General features: G+C 39.8%; 1 protein-coding gene across 1 annotated transcript in view; it reads left to right on the forward strand.

Moving 5' to 3' along the window:
• Positions 1-12,432: 12,432 nt before the first annotated feature.
• LOC136881938 (hexosaminidase D) overlaps positions 12,433-20,053 on the forward strand; it is a 142,204-nt gene continuing 134,583 nt past the window's right edge. Inside the window, exon 1 of the mRNA XM_067154397.2 lies at positions 12,433-12,499. The gene's annotated coding sequence lies outside the window, so the exon portion shown is untranslated. The remainder of the gene's footprint in view (positions 12,500-20,053) is intronic.

Below are 20,053 nucleotides of genomic sequence, written 5' to 3' on the forward strand. Positions count from 1 at the left end.
GGTTTGTTACGGCCGCCATGAATTCGGCCATTTCCTCGTTTACGTGTTCTTACTGTGGAATTTTATAGAAATGTTTTGCATTACCGCAGTTTAGACCTCGATCGAGTCCCTACAAATACAAGATATTCAAAAATGTATTAAAAACTGAAGAAAGCATTGTACGCCCTTTATAGATGAACAAATTTGCAATGTACGACTGGCAGTAGGAGAATACAATAGGAACGTAATAAATGACCACATCAAAATCTCCAGTACAGGTTAGGAAGGCTCCGATGTACTAAAACATCGATATTTCATTCGATTCGATACTTAATTGAATTATCAATATGATGATATTATCAAAATAAAATTTCGGTATCTCGATATCAACTTTTTTCAGAATGCTAGGATTTGAAATTATATTGAATATATTATATTATATTATATTATATTATATTATATTATATTATATTATATTATATTATATTATATTATATTATATTATATTATATTATATTATATTATATTATATTATATTATATTGAATTATATTATATGAAGAAGAAGAAATGATGATGATGATGATGATGATGATGATGATGATTCTTGTTGTTTAAAGGGGCCTAACATCGAGGTCATCGGCCCCGAAGAAGAAATAATAGTAAACTCAGACCCTGTAAGAAAATGATCATATCCGAGTGTGGTGGTGGTGATGGTGATTATTGCTTTAAGGGGGGAGACCCAGCTTAACAAAGGAAAAATTCATTAAAGTTGGAATTCAAGAGGACAAACTGGGGCAAATATTCATTTATAGGAAGGGGAGTTAGGGATTGGAATAACTTACCAAGGGAGACGTTCAATAATTTTCCAATTTCTTTGAAATCATTTAGGAAAAGGCTAGGAAAACAACAGATAGGGAATCTGCCACCTGGGCGACTGCCCTAAATGCAGATCAGTATTGATTGATTGATTGATTGATTGATTGATTGATTGATTGATTGATTGATTGATTGATTGATTGATTGATTGATTGATTGATTGATTGATTGATTGATTGATTGATTGATTGATTGATTGATTGATTGATTGATTGATTGATTGATTGATTGATTGATTGATTGATTGATTGATTGATTGATTGATTGATTGATTGATTGATTGATTGATTGATTGATTGATTGATTGATTGATTGATTGATTGATTGATTGATTGATTCGATTGTTAAATATGCTACAATTGTTGTTGGCAATTGCTGCACATATCCCACTATTGGCATGCTTCCTGGCAACCAGAAGCAACTTTAATAATGTCAGAATTTTAATAATTTTAATATTTTAAAATAAAATGTTCAAAATTTCCCGCCTTTTTAACAGTATATCACTGTTTCCGTTATAGATTCCAAGCTTATAAGAATTTTCGTACTTTTCTTTTTTAAAGTGTGTATCAAAACTCCAGCTACAAAATGACCCTCAATCATTAACATTGACTGTGATTTGGATTTTTTGTTTTTATTCCGAGCACCAGAAAATATTTATAGTTTTTAATAAAAATGTTATATAAAATCTAATTTTAATCCTATTGATCTGAACGAGATACAGATTGTAGTACAACACTTTGGGAGGAAACTCTGAAAAATTCATAATTATCCGTGAATCAGTAAGAGAGTTATGAAGGAAACCGTGATATATTGTTAAAAAGGCGGGAAATTTTGAACATTTTATTTCAAAATGTTATAATTAGAATTTTGAGATTATTGAAGTTGCTTCTGATTGCTCTGAAGCATGCCAATACTGGGGTATGTGCAGCATTTGTCAACAACGTTTGTAGCGTATATAACAATCGAATGAATATTGGCCTATTTTCCCCGTGTTAAGCTAGGTCTCCCCCCTTAACAGAAAGTACAACTAGGCAACCATCCTCTATATCAGTGGTTCTCAACCTTTTATAGACCTGATTTACAAAAGTTCTACTTTTCTGTTAGGGTTAATATCTGAAAATTATTTTATAATGATTTTATTATTATTAATTATAAGTGCTTAAAACATAATGTTACACGTTTCAAAGTAATAATTATTATGTAATCACCTTAGCTTATTCCACGTTAAGAAAACAATATTGCTCTTATGGACCTACAAGAAGTGAACACACCCCCTCTGACACACTCATAATTCCCTGTGATTAAAGGATATTGTACTGTACTTTGTAATGTATTATGAAAGACAGATAAAAAGGATGAAGCATTTTTGCCCGTGAGTTATTGAAATGACTACATAACATTTTCCTTTTCATAAATGTATTCGTAGGGAGGAAGCACAATGGCAGGAACAGCCATCGCTTCGTTGCCTTCCTTCGTTATCCTTCTTCTGTGTTGCTCTGTGCAAGAATCATGTAATCCCTCACTCTGTGAACCGCCGGCAGCTCACTTCTGTAGTGAAGTCATCTACAGTATTTATTTGTTGCGAGTGTGTTTTTAGGCTTTAAATCAGTGCCTACTTGTCTTGTTTTGAGTGAGAGTTAGTTGTATATTGCGTAGTATTTGTGTCTGTTCTATTATTTTTGTACTGTACAGATGTTGTTACTGAAGATTTTGGTGTTGTCGAGTGCAGCGATACGTCATGGCATAACTTGTACTTTATTTGTGCTTGGTTTTGTTATTTAAGTGTTCTTGTTTTTGTAAGCGATATGACAGTACAGTTGCCTGGTGAAATTTATTGAATGCAATTAAATGCATCCCTCACCCCTCGAATATTTTTCTTCTATTTTCTCCCCAATTTGCCTTACACTTCAATGCTGAGGTATTTTATGTGATGTAGTTTACCTCTGATTCTGTACAAACCAAAAATTGCCCCTGTAAATCCCCCGTAACCTTTAGTTCATAAAAATACTTTCTTCTGCTTTTTGTCTTGAACTTAAATATTGAACTTCACAAATCTAGGTGCCACCGTATTCCCGTGATGGTGTTGAGCAGAGCCGTTCGATGTGGCAACCCTGTTCTGATAAGAGCAATACTGTTTTCTAAACGTGCAACTACACCATTTGATTTGATTTTGTAAGAACAGAATTAATGATTAATGAGGGGGCTGACACTGTTTTTCTTTCACAAGCTTTTTAATGTTTAGTTCCAACCGTGATAATGCACACCTCAGATCACCTTCAATATCTAGCCGTGCTGGGTATTTTGAATTGATATAAGCCAGCGTAGAAAACCCAGATTCACACACCCAGTTGCTGGAAACTGCACCAGCAACTTTGCAGCTTCCATACCAACTTGTGGGTATATTGAAAAATAGTTTAACCAAAATTCTTCAACAGTCAAATGTACAAAACTCAGCTTTTGCTTCGGAATCATATTTTAGGTCGATTGCCTGCTCCTGAAGGGAATCAGCAATCAAATCCAGTTCTATTTTGAACGGATTTTGGGTCAATTGAAAGGGCCTGCTATCTAAAGATTTTTTTTGAAATTAGCGTCCAACTTCGGTTTTCAAGGATTACAAATGTTCTGAAATCAAGCTCTTCAATTCACTTTTCAAATTTAATGGAAGATTTTGTGTGTCACAAAGAAACTCGTTAAGTATAATCATTTTAGTAAAAACTTATTTCTACGTGTACGATATAGGGGTGATGAAGATAAATTTTTGTAATAGATTCGCTTCTTTGTCACAACTTTTTACCCTGTTTGTCATTGCTCATCATGCCACCCCTGAAATTCGCCGACGCCTTCCAAGGTGGGCGCGCCTGCCAGGCTGAGAACCGTTGCTCTACATAACACTAATCAGAGAGAAAATAAAAAAGGGATCTGAAACTTCGAAAATTGAAGGTGTCTGCGAAAGGAAGCCAAGGGCCACGAAGGGCGTGAAAATGAAGGACTTCTTATGATTCGCAAACCTAATAACGCCGGGGTTGGAAATAAGAAGATTTGAACAAGGGAGGTCGAATAGGACAGATAAAAGTGAGGAGCCTGGCACAAGTAAGTGGAAGCAATGCCAGGACTCAGGTCTCTATTAGTCGCCTTTTACGATAGGCAGGGGATATTGTGGGTGTTATTCCACCTCCCCCAAACAAAAGGGGAAAATCCGAGTGTCTGACGCAAATGAATGCCTCAGAATGTCAGGAATGGCTGCACTGAGAGAAGCAAAGAAGTATGAGCGACAGTTCTTTCGCACAATAGGGTCGTATGATAACAGATGGACAGTATAGACTCCGAGGAAGAGAAGAGCTATACAAGGATAACGAACAACTGTTGGAGTCAATAAGGAAACGAAGACTGAAGTTCTACGGACCTCTGTCCAGGATGGATGCAACCCGACTAACAAAGCAAATTTTTAATGTGTTGGGCAACAGGCCTATCGCCTCGGATAAATGGTTCAAGGAAGTAAGGAAGGATCTCAAGAGCATGAGACTGAATCAGGAGGGCATCTCTAACCGATCAAAATACAGATCAGTGATCAACAAATTTAAGGGCTTCCACGATGAGCAAAACAAGAACAGTGGCTGGATAGAAGAGAGAAGACAGACGGCCAGAGAAAAAATGCAACGTTTCTGGGCAGCAAAACAGAAATGACGTGGTTTCTAATGGCCCTGAACGAAAAATAATAAAATAATAATTATTATAATATGGTCCATGCTGTGGGTTACTGTAGTCACGTCCTAGTTCGTGAACCATGGGCAACGGCTGAGTGGCCTAGTAAGTGGCCCTGAGAGTCGGGATACCAGTCGCTATGGAATGGGAGGGGGCATTTCGGACAGATTCTAAGTCATGGCCCTCCTCGGGCTCAGACAGCTAGGACTATACAATCCACCAGTGGTCCCTAACCCATTAAAGGAGAGATCCTCACTTGGACTGTGTGTAAGTAGGGTAGCATCCTGCTTCATGAATTTACCGAGCTCAGAACATTTTAAACAAGCCCCGGACCTATGGGAGTAAGGGAGTCCCACTCCCATTTGACAGGCGAGGGACTCCTTTGCGAACGAAATGGAATTCGTTGGGAAGCCATCAATATTAATGGGGCTTATGCAAGAAAGAATGTAGACCTGGCTGAGTTAACAAAGAGGATGCATCTGGATGTGCTAGGAGTAAGTGATATTTGGGTAAGAGGAGATAACGAGAAAGAGATAGGAGGTTGTAAAGTGTAATTGACGGGTGTTAAAAAAGGAAGGGCTGAGTATGGGGTAAGACTGTTTATCAGGAATACTATTGCACGCAACATAGTTTCTGTTAGGCACGCAAATGAGCGAATGATGTCGGTAGATTTGGCAGTTGGAGAATTAGGACGAGATTTGTCTCATTGTATTCACCATGTGAGGGTGCCGATGAGGATGAAGTTCAAAACTGTTGTGAAGCATTGAGTGACATCGTAGTCAGGGTCAACAGCAAGGACAGGATAGTGCTAATGAGCGATTTCAATACGAGAGTTGGAAATAAAACTGATGGATACGAAAGGGTGATTAGTAAATGTGAAGAAGATATGGAAGCTAATGGGAAGCGTTTGCTGGACTTCTGTGCTAGTATGTGTTTAGCAGTTACGAATACATTCTTCAAACATGGCGCTATTCACCGCTACACATGGGAGGCTAGGGTGCCAGATCCATAATAGACCTTATCTTAACCGACTTCGAATTCAGGAAATCTGTTAGGAATGTACGAGTTTTCCTGGGATTTTTCGATGATACAGACCACTAACTGATCTGTAGTGAACTAGGTATCCCTAGGCCTAAGATAGAGAAAGTGAAATCTGTCTGCAAAAGAATAAGGGTAAAAAAACTCCAGGAGGAGGAATGGAAAGGAATTGGTGGAATGATGAAGTGAGAGCAGCTTGTAAACGTAAAAAGAAGGCTTATCAGAAATGGCTCCAAACAAGGGCCGATGCAGACAGGGAAAAAATGAAATGGCGCGTGGCTTTTAGTGCCGGGAGTGTCCGAGGACATTTTCGGCTCGCCAGGTGCAGGTCTTTCTATTTGATACCCGTAGGCAACTTGCGCGTCGTGATGTGCATGAAATGATGGTGAATACAACACATACACCCAGCCCTCGTGCCAGAGAAATTAACCAATGATGGTTAAAATTCCCAACTCTGCCGGGAATCGAACCGGGGACCCCTGTGGCCAAAGGCCAGCACGCTAACCATTTAGCCATGGAGCCAGACGCAGACAGGGCATTGTACGTAGATGAAAGAAACAGAGCGAAACAAATAGTTGTTGAATCCAAAAAGAAGTCGTGGGAAGATTTTGGTAATAACCTGGAAAGGCTAAGTCAACCTGCAGTGAAACCTTTCTGGACAGTAATAAGGAATCTTAGGAAGGGAGGGGCCTTTGTGGTATAGTGGTTAGTGTGATTAGCTGCCACCCCCGGAGGACCGGGTTCGATTCACGGCTCTGCCACGAAATTTGATAAAAAGTGGTACGAGGGCTGAAACGGAGTCCACTCAGCTTCTGGAGGTCAGCTGAGTAGAGGTGGGTTCGATTCCCACCTCAGCCATCCTGGAAGTGGTTCTCCGTGGTTTCCCACTTCTCCTCCAGGCAAATGCCGGGATGGTATCTAACTCAAGGCCACGGCCGCTTCCTTCCTTCTTCCTTGCCTATCCCATCCAATCTTCCCACCCCCCACCAAGGCCCCTGTTCAGCATAGCAGGTGAGGCCGCCTGGGTGAGGTACTGGTCATTCTCACCAGTTGTATCCCCCGACCCAATGTCTTACGCTCCAGGACACTGCCCTTGAGGCGGTAGAGGTGGGATCCCTCACTGAGTCCGAGGGATAAACCAACTCTGGAGGGTAAGCAGATTAAGAAAGAAAGAAAGAAAGAAAGAAAGAAAGAAAGGGAGGGAGGGAGGGAAAAAGGAAGTGAACAGTGTTTTGGGTAATTCATGTGAACTCATAATAGATTCCAGGGAATCACTGGACAGGTGGAGGGAATATATTTAAAACCTTTTCAACGTAAAAGCAAATCTTCCTGGTGGTGTCGCGAACAACCAAGTACATGAGGAGGAAGAAAATGATGTTGGTGAAATTACGCTTGATTAATTGTCATAAAGCAGCAGGAATAAATTAAATTATACCTGAAATGGGCAATTTTAGTGGGAAGGCAGGGATGAAATGGCTTCATAGAGTAGTAAGATTAGGATGGAGTGTTGGTAAGGTACCTTCACATTGGACAAAAGCAATGATTGCATTTATCTATGAGCAAGCGAACAGGAAGGATTTTAATAACTGTCGAGGTATCTCATTGGTTAGTATACCAAGCAAAGTATTCACTGGCATCTTGGAAAGGAAGGTGTGATCAGTGGTAGAGAGGAAGTTGGATGAAAACCAGTGTGGTTTCAGACCACAGTGGGGCTGTCAGGATCAGATTTTCAGTATGCGCCAGGTGACTTAAAAATGTTACGGGAGGAATAGACAGTTGTGTTTATGTTTCGTAGATCTAGAGAAACCATATGATAGGGTACCGAAGGAAAAGATGTTCGCCACACTGTGGGACTTTGGAATTAATTGTAGATTATTAAAATCAATCAGAGGCATTTATGTTGACAATTGGGATGGAATGAGAATTGATGGTAGGGTGAGTTCTTGGTTCAGGGTACGTACAGGAGTTATACAAGGCTGTAATCTTTCTCCTTTGCTGTTCGTGGTTTACATGGATCATCTGCTAAAAGGTATAAAATGGCAGGGAGGGATTCAGTTAGGTGGAAATATAGTAAGCAGTCTGGCCTATGCTGACGACTTGGTTTTAATGGCAGATTGTGCCGAAAGCCTGCAGTCTAATATCTTGGAACGTGAAAATAGGTGCAATGAGTATGGTATGAAAGTTATCCTTTCGAAGACTAAATTGATATCAGTAGGTAAGAAATTCAACAGAACTGAACGTCAGATTGGTGATACAAAGCTGGAACAGGTAGAGAATTTTAATTATTTAGGTAGTTTGTTCTCCCAGGATGGAAATATAGTAAGTGAGATTGAATAAAGTTGTAGTAAAGCTAAGCAGTGAGCTCGCAGTTGCGATCAACAGTGTTCTGTAAGAAGGAAGTCAGCTCCCGGACGAAACTCTCTTTACATCGGTCTGTTTTCAGAGCAACTTTGCTTTACGGGAGCGGAAGCTGTGTGGACTCAGGATATCTTATTCATAAGTTAGAAGTAACAGACAGGAAAGAAGCGAGAATATTTGCTGATACAAACAGGTGGGAACAATGGAAGTAAGGTACTCGGAACGAGAAGATAAATGCTAAGTTGGAATGAATTCGATGGATGAAGCTGTACGCATAAACCGGCTTCGGTGGTGGGGTCACGTGAAGCGAATTTAGGAGGATAGGTTACCTAGGAGAAAAATGGACTGTATTATTGAGGGTAAGAGGAGTAGAGGGAGACCAAGATGACGATGGTAAGAGTCAGTTTCTAACGATTTAAAGATAAGAGGTATAGAACTAAATGAGGCTACAGCACTGGTTGCAAACAGAGGATTGTGGCGACGTTCAGTAAATTCACAGAGGCTTGCAGACTCAACGCTGAAAGGCATATGGGTCTATAATAATAATAATAATAATAATAATAATAATAATAATAATAATAATAATAATAATAATAATAATAATACTGGCTGTACGTCCCACTAATTACTTTTACGATTTTCGGAGATACTGAAATTCTTCGGATGAAAGTTTCCTTTGGGGATTATTGTAAATACCTAGGTCTTAATATAAGGAAATATTTTAATTGAGGTAATCACATAAATATGATTGTAAACAAAGGGTAAAGGGTTCAGATCTCTGCACATGGTTATGAGGGTATTTAAGGGTTGTAGTAAGGATGTAAAGGAGAGGGCATATACTTCTCTGGTAAGACCCCAACTAGAGTATGGTTCCAGTGTATTGAACCCTCACCAGGATTACTTGATTCAAGAACTGGAAAAAATCCAAAGAAAAGCAGCTCGATTTGTTCTGGGTGATTTCCGACAAAAGAGTAGCGTTACAAAAATGTTGAGAATTTTGGGTTGGGAAGACTTGGGAGAAAGGAGACGAGCTGCTCGACTTAGTGGTATGTTCCGAGCTGTCAGTGGAGAGATGGCGTGGGAGGACATCAGTAGACGAATAAGTTTGAGTGGTGTCTTTAAAAGTAGAAAAGATCACGATATGAAGATAAAGTTGGAATTCAAGAGGACAAATTGGGGCAAATATTCGTTTATAGGTAGGGGAGTTAGGGATTGGAATAACTTACCAAGGAGATGTTCAATAAATTTCAAATTTCCTTGCAATAATTTAAGAAAAGGCTAGGAAAATAACAGGTAGGGATTCCGCCACCTGCCCTAAATGCAGATCAGTAGTGATTGATTGATTGATTGATTGATTGATTGATTGATTGATTGATTGATTGATTGATTGATTGATTGATTGATTGATTGATTGATTGATTGATTGATTGATTGATTGATTGATTGATTGATTGATTGATTGATTGATTGATTGATTGATTGATTGATTGATTGATTGATTGATCTAAATTTGGGATCACGACCGTTCCAAGGAAATCAAGGTAATTAAGAGAATCAAATATAACGATCAAGATATTGTGTGTGAAAATCATGGGTTTTTTTGTTTTTGTTTTTTAAGTTCCTGTGAACATTGTATATTACACTGTGACACTTAACAGTCTAGCTTCGCTCGGAATCATTGTGAACTTTTATATACACTTGATAAAGAGTGATCAAGGATCATGAAAACCCTCGTCGCCTTCCTCTACGGCGTCGGTATGAAGTGAAATGGATCTTTACCGCGTGCTTTCTTTTTTAAAATAACTGGATGCCCTTCCTGGCGTCAACCACATCAGAGGAGTTAATGAGATTAAATAAATGACGTGATATATGATAGTAGGAAGGGAGAGGGTGAAACTCGGTACCGGCACATAGCCTACTCCTCCCGAATAACACCAAGGGGCCTGCTCATGGCATTACATCTCCATCCGACGGACGAATCACCATGAACAGGGTCAGTCCATGTGAGCCCTGCAGAGAGGTTTAGAATTTAATCCAAACTTTTAGCATGCACTCTAGTGATTGGAAATTGTATACAAGTATTCGGGAGATAGTGGGTTCCAACCCCATTGTCGGCAGCCCTGAAGATGGTTTTCCATGGTTTCCCATTTTCACACCAGGCAAATGCTGGGGCTGTATCTTATTTAAGGCGACGGCCACTTCTTTCCCACTCCTAGCCCTTTCCTATCTCATCGTCGCCATAAGACCTGTCTGTGTTGGTGCGACGTAAATAGTATACCACCACCTCCCTAATTTTCCTCGGCTTTTCTTTTCCCTTTATGTTTTATTGTTAATTGTTGTGCCTCTACAGTAATTTTATTAGTTTTCAATTTCCTTCCCCTACTTTTGTCATTAGATGATTTTTCTTCATTGATCTTTCATTTAAAATTTACATTGTACAAGTCCATTGCAAATATATTTTTCATAGCGGAACTCTGTAATTCGTCTTCTCGCTGTTTTTGTTTCACAAATAAATAAATAAATAAATAAATAAATAAATAAATAAATAAATAAATAAATAAATAAATAAATAAATAAATAAATAAATAAATAAATGATTACGAAGTAATACAGGATATCCTATTTGTATGAAAGTTCCACAAAACGCTAGATTTTTGCCTCAGTATTAAATTAGTAAATAAGATGAAACATTTTCGATCATAATTCTGGAATTCAGACATCGCGAACCATCAGAATTTCAATGAGATGGGTGTGCCTTCATGAAGTGACAGTTTGCTGTTGTGTCTAGGTGAAACTTTCAAGCGAAGCATGGCTCCACATATATATTTAACTTTCTTCTTATTTATTTCCATATTTCATATTTCTCTTCATCCCCCCCCCCTCCCCCTGAAGGCTGCCCGCGAACCCCACTAAAAATCTCAGGCCTACCCCTAAGGGTACGCTTACCACATATTGAGGACCATGGCCTAGACCATTAATTTGAATTACTTCCCACAAGTACTTAAATTTGTCCACCCTGTAGATTTTTCCATATTCTGTTATTAACACTGTAGGTGAATTTCTAGTGTTAATTATTATTATTATTATTATTATTATTATTATTATTATTATTATTATTATTATTACAATTTGCTTTATATTGCACCGACACAAGTAGGCCTTATGGCAACGATGGGATAGGAAAGGACTAGGAGTGGCAAGGAAGAAACCGTGGCATTAATTAAAGTACAGCCCCAGGATTAGCCTGGTGTGGAAGTGAGGAAACCACGGAAAACCGTATTTAGGGCTGCCAACAGTGGGATTCGAACCTGCGATCACCCGAATGCAAGCTCACATTATTATTATTATTATTATTATTATTATTATTATTATTGTTTATTTATTTCTTAATCTGTTTACCCTCCAGGGTTGATTTTTGCCTCGGATTCAGCGAAGGATCCCACCTCTACCGCCTCAAGGGCAGCGTCCTGGAGCGTGAGGCTTTGATCGAGGGATACAGCTGGAGAGGAGGGAGGAGGACCAGTACCTCGCCCAGGCGGCCTCACCTGCTTAGCTGAACAGGGGCCTTGTTTGGGGGATGGGAAGATTGGAAGGGATAGACAAGGAAGAGGGAAGGAAGCGGTCGTGGCCTTAAGTTAGGTACCATCCCGGCTTTTGCCTGGAGAAGTGGAAAACCACTTCGAGGATGGCTGAGAGGGAAATCGATACCCCCCTCTACTCAGTTGACCTCCCGAGGCTGAGTGGACCCCATTCCAGCCCTCGTACCACTTTTCAAATTTCGTGGCAGACCTGGGAATCGACCCCGGACCTCCGGGGGTGTCACCTAATCACGCTAACCACTACACCACAGAGGTGGGCATTATTATTATTATTATTATTATTATTATTATTATTATTATTATTATTATTATTATTATTATTATTGCTTTATATCGCACCGGCACTAATAGGTCTTATCGCGACGATGGGATAGGAAAAGGCTGGGAGTGGGAAGGTACCGACCGTGGCCCTAATTAAGGTACAGCCCCCCAGCATTTGACTAGTGTGAAAATGTAATTATTATTATTATTATTATTATTATTATTATTATTATTATTATTATTATTATTATTATTATTATTATTATTATTATTATTATTATTATTATTATTATACCATGATAAAACAATATGCAGAAGAAACGAAGGTCAACCTGTGTAGTTCCTCGTAAGATCGTTCCCAGCAGGTCATCTCGGAAGTCTTTTAGAATAGGCTGTCCGCACTGCGAATCACGTGTTTCTGCTCTGAAGGTTGTTCACCCTACTTCCTGTTCCGTACGACAAATAATACCATCACCTAACCTATCCTCTGCTCTACACAAATATGATGGCAAAAATGTTGCGGTCACAGTTCTGCTCCCATGATCGTGTGCCTGTTAGCGGTGTGAGAGAGGGGAGTGCTCCAAGGTCATGTCCAATATCCTTTCTCGAGAGCTGAAGCTGCTATAGCTAGCAGCTGCTCAGTCTGTGTTCGCAGTAGCAAGGCTTAAGAACGACGTCCAACAGGTGAGTTATGCAACACACTCTATAACAACTTCGCAGAATTCTGTCCGTGTTTTTAGGACACATTGTTTTCGTAGCATCACTGTCCGTGTGCGATGTCATTCTCACAACCTCTGTGTTTCTTGATACTGAACAAGTGGGATAAAATACGCGGGTAGTGACAGGGGACGACAGTCATTTCAACACCATTTTATTTACGAATTGCCCGTTATAATTACAATAAAAGTCGAATTACACTACATTGTAGCTGATAATTGTCACATCAATAAATTAACAAATAAATAACAAACCGTCCGCCTCTGTGGTGTAGTGGTTAGTGTGTTTAGCTACCAATTCGGGGGCCTGGGATTGATTCCCGGTCCTGCCACGAAATTTGAAAAGTAGTACGACGACTGGAACGGGGTCGACTCAGCCTCGGCAGTTCAACTGAGTAGAGGGGGTTCGATTCCCATCTCAGCCATCTTCGAAGTGGTTTTCCAACCCTGGTTGGATTAAATGCATAATAAATAAGAAACCATTTAGGCCTGTTTTGTTAATAGTAGTATTTATTGCGAACTAACTAAGACCATTTAAAAATGAAAATTCACAGCCTGTTTCGAGTCATTCAACCAGATCAGGAATTAAATGAAGGAAGCACCATCAAACTGTGGCGGTTGCCGAAACCTGTCGCACTTCTCTGGGGCAATGATTAATGACTGGCAGATGAAATGATATTAAGAGGCTAGAAGTCTTTGAGATGTGGTGTTGGCGTCGGCTGCAAAGGATAAGTTGGGTGGAGAAGAAGACCAACAGTGACGTACTGAACATTGTCCAAGGAAAGAGACAGCTATTTGGTCAGATTAGGAAGAGACAACTTTCTTGGATGGGACATAGGAATGTGTTGATGGAAATTTTGGAAGGTAAAACACCAGGGAAACGCCCTCGGAGAAGACCAAGGAAAACATTCATGATGACATTTCGTGGTGACTCAGGATGCAGGAACTATGCAGACGCAAAACGTACTGCTCAGGATCGACCCAGTTGGAGAAGACTCATCGCAGGGGCAAACCAGTCATTAGACTGGATTACTCAAAGAAAAAGAAGGTGAAATGATATTGGAGAGTGTTACGGAATGAAAGATGAGAGGGAAAATCGGAGTACCCGGAAAAAATCCTGTCCCGCCTCCGTTTTGTCCAGGACAAATCTCCCACTGAGTGGCCGGGATTTGAACCTTGGAACCGAGCAGTAAGAGGACGGTGCGCCGCCGCCTGAGACACGGAGCCTCTAATTTGGATCAATATTGTTTCTAATTTTATTAATGACTAGCAATATACCCGTGCTTTGATACGGTTTCAAATTATCTGTCAAAGTTATACATTTTGGAGTGTCCACTGTCAGTTGAGCCTGTAAAATACACCCTAATTTCATACGCCAAACGATTTTGGAAGAATGATTATTTATTTTCAGATGTAATACTCATTAGAATCCCATACAACTGGAATGTTTTAAAACGCTATGTTATTTAACACCTAGGACTTAGATGTGATCAACCTGTGAAATTTTCACTTCCTTCGTCGAAATTAATATTCACAAGTCAGGCCCCAGCCCACCCCTAGTCAAACCCACGCACAGGCAGTGTTGCCAACTTATATTTTCAAGATCCGCTAAATACTACCAAAAATCCGCAAAAATTCCGCCAAGAAATCCGATCTAAGATAATAATAATAATAATAATAATAATAATAATAATAATAATAATAATAATAATAATAGTAAATGTCTGCCCTCACCTGATAGGTGAGTTTCACTGGGATTAACCCCTGCCTGCGAGCCGGCGAGATAAAACTTGTAGGCATTTTAGTGCGGGTGCAAACTAGGTGAATCCCCTATCTCAAGGGCACAGAACATGCCAGTTCATTAAGCGGTCTTCCTTCATGGCATAAATATAAATGCTACTCTCTCACAGTTTCATTATCTGTCGTCATTCGTCAACTAAGAGGTAAGTATCCTTTCCCCACGCATTACAAATTTATGATACCATGATTCATAACATCAAATCCAAATAACATGTTTTCCTCATGTGACTGCTAGCTCCTGACAAGAAATACGGAATAGCTCGGAGACAGACTGGAGTACAATTTTTTTTAAAAAACGTAAAATGGATAAAACACTAAATCCTGCTATAAATAAATCTAGAATTCCGCCAAAAATTCCGCTGTCCGATAAATGATATTGAACCCTTTAGGTCCTTATTGAGGGATACCTACCTTCCTTACCTATCAGCAAAGTTCATGAGATCTGTCTCTTGGGTCGTTTCGGGTTCTTCGTCACTTGCTGAGGTAAAGGTAGGGTTCATTAATTCTAATCTATCTACTGGAATGAAAGGTCTGTTTAAAAGATTCCTATTTATTCAGAAAATTCTGAAGCAATCTGTCACTGGTATCATAGAAGTCAATTGTGTCCACTGGACACCACAATCATTTTTACATAAATGTCAGAACACTGGTGTGAGACTTTAACGCAATCGCCTGATGGGCATTCTTACTAGAAACCATTGTCTCAATTATTAATCATTTAAGAAAGGAAAGTCTGGAAATCCTTAAATTCGGCTTCCATGTGAGACCACATGTACCATCATAGTGATTCGTTATGGTCCAGCCCTCGTAACACGAACTCTGGACTCTGGTTATAATTAAGGCCGTCCAATCGGTGTGTGCCACACAGTGGTTCTACGGCATGGACCCTTAATTGAATCGATGTGACCTGCGTCTATGTCATGGACCGACATCTAATCTTCTAAGTTACTTTAAAGTCATTGTGGATGATGACCGCAAGGAAATGATGCTACAATGGCATATGGCCCTAATCTAAGTCACTGAGGTTGATGACCCCCTGACCATCCAAGTTTCTAAGCTGAAGGCTAAACACAATTAAGTTACATCGGTTGATGACCAAAGTTCCACTTTACTATCCCCAGCACATTCACTGCTCAGTCAATCAAAGTTCAATAATTACAACAATAGCAATGCTCACAAACTTTGTGGCAGTAAAATCCATTTCCTTCGGATATGTCCCTTTAATCTTTACTTTATTTTTAATATTCCCCAGATAACAAACTAAAATTTCCAGAATGCATCTCCAAGTTATTCGCTTGATTAAAGTTATTTCAAAATGCGGCTTCACTGAATTTAATAATTTAATAAATTTAAATGATTTAACGAAATATTAACAAACAATAAATTTTATCTCCGCGGACTCTGGTTTCCTCACAAATTTCTACGCAGCTGTGATGTAAAATTCAATATTGCGATGTTTATCTGGCTGGAAAAGAATTTGTTACATCATTCATGTCCAGCTATATATATCCCATCTCGTGATATCACACTTTAAAATTCAATATAATCCTAACCGTTATTAACACTTGGATATCCTAATAATCTACGTACAAACCAAACAACTCGCCATATAATTACGATGTCATATCTCGTCATTACCATTATGAAATTTTGCATACCCCTCACAGACAAATCGATCATCACGACCATCGCTCTATATTTTGGACAACCCTGAAATTGGGTTACTCTGTTCCTTATACTCAAAGTTCGTGATTTCAAATGTTCATTACGTCCCCAATTACAGTACTTCACAATACTTAGATCATTACCGGCTATGAAATTTCAACTAAATCCAGCATTTTAACGTTTCCCTGGCCGAGAATACAGTCTCAATACCAAGCCTGTCCCGTTAGATAGCTGAGGTGTCTCACCCCCCTCGCTCGCTTGGCAGTTACAGGAACCACCTGGTTTATTAGTTGACTGACTTCTCAAATGTTCCCTTTAAACTCTGCCGACATAATTAAACAAATACGATATTCTAACCAACAAAATGCACAGATATGCTTCAAGATGCCCACACTAATTATACGCGTCGCCAATTATACCGCTATGGATTTCTATGAATTTCTTTCCATTCTCAACATTATAAAATATTCCTCGGGCTATCATATCCCGGCTTCAATGACAGGACTCTAACCTGATTCGCACACCTCATCTCAACTCATATAAAACACTCCTCGGGCTTCCGTATCCCGGCTTCAATGACAGGTCCAACCTGATTCACAAAACTAACCTCTGTTTCCCAGCTCCACAATTATCATCGACCAAGAACTGGAATAAAATCCTCACTAGAAATTCCGACATCTAATATTGCACAATGCATTACTCATGAATAACTTCGCATAAATGATATCGTATTTAATAACTTGATTTTTACGAGAAATGACTGAAACATTCTACTAGATCTTTTTATTGTCAGTCAGACACAGTTTAAAATGGGCATAGAAAAACGTTTCTCTCCGTGACCAAATTCATCTCCCTTGGCTCTCACCCGACAGCGCGCTTCCACTCGATTGAAAATGAGTGACCATGGATTATTATTATTAACGTCAAATTGCAGTCAGAAGAATTTTACGTCGAATGAACATCTTACTTTGACATCACAAAATATAGGCAGTACACTCACACGGATGACGATCTACATTGGACGTGATATCACTTCGGAACCCTATTCAATAACTTTTTACAACATTATACGGCTTTCGCAAGACTTCAAAATTTATCCAAGTGAAAAATAAAACCAATGACTCTTTTAGTCGTACTCTCACATTTACAAAACTTAGTAGGGCGACCACTGCGTCGTATATCCCCATTCAAATACACTTTAAGAAATCACGAGACGAGATATAAGAGGCAGTAAGATGGGAAGTCACCTACCTCATGTCTTCATGCCAGTATTCGTCTTAGGGCTCACCTGCGACCCTGGCATTTTATTTAGCCATTTTTACATTCATGGCTTCACAATTTATAATTATTTCTTCAGGTTTCCTGGAATAAAGCATAAAAAAAAAGAAAATACCCTTCACTTGTTTGCTTGAACGCACACGATGGACTATAATTATTCCCGCACACGAATTACTTAATCACATTAGAATATTTCAGTACTTTGACCGTCCTATCTGATACACTTATTTCTCTCAAGAAAACTATCTCCCCATGGAGTCAAGACTTAGCCGCAATGGCTAAAATCTGCAGTCGAACTCAGTCTACTTTCGTTGATTTGATTTCGCAGAGCAGCTCAACAATTTCGTCCGCTTTGTATCACAATGCCGGAGAAGGAAGCTTCGTCATGGCGTCCCTTCATATTTATAGCAGTTACCCCCTCTCTTCGGATCTCTCCCTTTGCCGCCAAGAAAATTCCTATAAATTTTCTGACTTACCTAAACTGCAATTTCAAGAGTTTTGAAAGTGACTACATGCTTGCTACATTTCTGGCGGTAGTGTTCATGGACATTTAAAAATTTTACGGGTTCGATTTGTGAGATGATTGACCTCCTTTGATAGGCACTATATTTTTTTGACTTGGCGTGGTCACGCCGTGTACACGCGCTTTGAAATAGTTCATAAAAATGACTTGAGATTCTTCCGCCGTCGACACGTGTGGTTGACGTCACATACCCCAGAGCGTGGGACCGAAAGTAATCACCCCCTCGTCACGTGTCAAATCCATGCTATCAAGAATCCAACTTTTGATTATTTTGTTACATAATGCATAATGTTCTTAGGGCACAAAGGTCATGGGTTCAATATATTTGTCCGCCGACAGTCTTCTAATTCCGCCAAATTTAGCGTTAAATCCGCTAAGTTGGCAACACTGCCCACAGGGGAAAGGAAGACAAGAGCCACGATTGGCGTGAAAATGAAAGACCCCCTAGCCCTCGCAAACCTAATAGCCTTGGGGTCGGAAAAGAACAAGAGTTAACCAAGAGTGGTCGGATAGGATAAATGAAAGTGAGGAGGCCGCGTCTAAGGGCGTGGGTGTATTGCTTTAAGACCACTTATTATTATTATTATTATTATTATTATTATTATTATTATTATTATTATTATTATTATTATTATTATTATTATTATTATTATTATTATTATTATTATTATTATTTAAAAGCTAAGATAGGCCCGATATAGGAGGAGAAATAAATATATTTATTTTCGGGTATTACCCCCAATATAAACTTTACGAGCTATTTTTTTTTCTAAACTTACCGTATTTAACATCTAATACATAAATGAGCAATAATTGAGTGAAATTTCAACTTTATCCGGTGAGCAGTTCCGGAGGAATGAATATTTTGGTTTTCAGGATTTTATCCTCGTTTCAACCCCTTAGAGGCGGAATTTTTGGAAACCCTTCCTTAGTGAGTACTTATACTGTAATAGAAATAATATCCCCACAATTTCATGTATTTATGTCCAGTATTTTCTATGGACGTTGATTAATAGTCAGGACGTTGCCATAAGACCTGTTTGTGTCGGTGCGACGTAAAGCAGATTATAAGAAAATCGAACCCGGGACCTTCTGAACCAAAAGAAAATACACTGACAATTCACCGAAGGAGACAAACTAGAGGTTGTAATGAACACTGTAAAAATTAAAACCGGATCGGCAATGGAATGAATGAAGGCCCCATCTAGCGGCGAGGATAGGGACTGTGCCGACTGCCGAAGCCTGTCGCACTCCTCTGGGGCAATGATTAATGAATGGCAGATGAAATGAAATGATATTGGAGAGAGTTGTTGGAATGAAAGATAACAGGATGAACAGGAGTACCCGCAGAAAAACCTGCCTCGCCTCCGCTTTGTGCAGTACAAATCTCACATGCAATGACCGGGATTTAAACCACGGAATCCAGTGGTGAGAGGCTGGCGCACTGCCGGAGGCTTGTTGGTGATCAGTGTATTATGTGTAATATTTTGCATTCAAGAAAGTAGAGGATTCAGACTCTTACAAGAAGGAAGGTACCTGTTAAATAAAATTTTAAAAACTGGAAAAATCCGCCTCTGCGGTGTAATGGTTAGTGTCATTATCTGTCACCCCGGAGGCCCGGTTTCGATTCCCTGCTCTGTCACGAAAATTTGAAAAGTGGTACGAGGGCTGGAATGGAGTCTACTCAGTTTCGGGAGATCAGGTGAGTAGAGGGGAGTTCGATTCCCACCTCAGCCATCCTCGAAGTAGTTTTCCGTGGTTTCCCACTTCTCTTCCAGGCAAATGCCGGGATGGTACCAAACTTAAGGCCACGGTCACTTCCTTTCCTACCGGGCGAGCTGGCCGTGTGGTTAGGGGCGCACAGTTGTGTGCTCGCATCCGGGAGATAGTGAGTTCGAACCCCACTGTCGGTAGCCCTGAAGATGGTTTTCCGTGGATTCCCATTTTCACACCAGGCAAATGCTAAGGCTGTACCTTAATTAAGGCCAAGGCCGCTTCCTTTCCATTCTTAGGCCTATCCTCTCCCGTCGTCGCCATAAGACCTATCTGTGTCGGTGTGATGTAAAGCAAATAGCAAACTTCCTTTCCTCTTCCTTGTTTATCCATCAAATCCCCACCCCAACAAGACCACCTGTTCAACAAAGCAGGTGGGGCCGTTGAGGCGAGAGGTCCTCCTTCCCCAGTTGTATCTCCCGACCCAGTGTCTCACTCTCCAGGACACTGCCCTTGAGGCGGTAGAGGTGGGATCCCTCGCTG

Source organism: Anabrus simplex, chromosome 10 (assembly GCF_040414725.1).
Source record: "Anabrus simplex isolate iqAnaSimp1 chromosome 10, ASM4041472v1, whole genome shotgun sequence".
Taxonomy (NCBI): domain Eukaryota; kingdom Metazoa; phylum Arthropoda; class Insecta; order Orthoptera; family Tettigoniidae; genus Anabrus; species Anabrus simplex.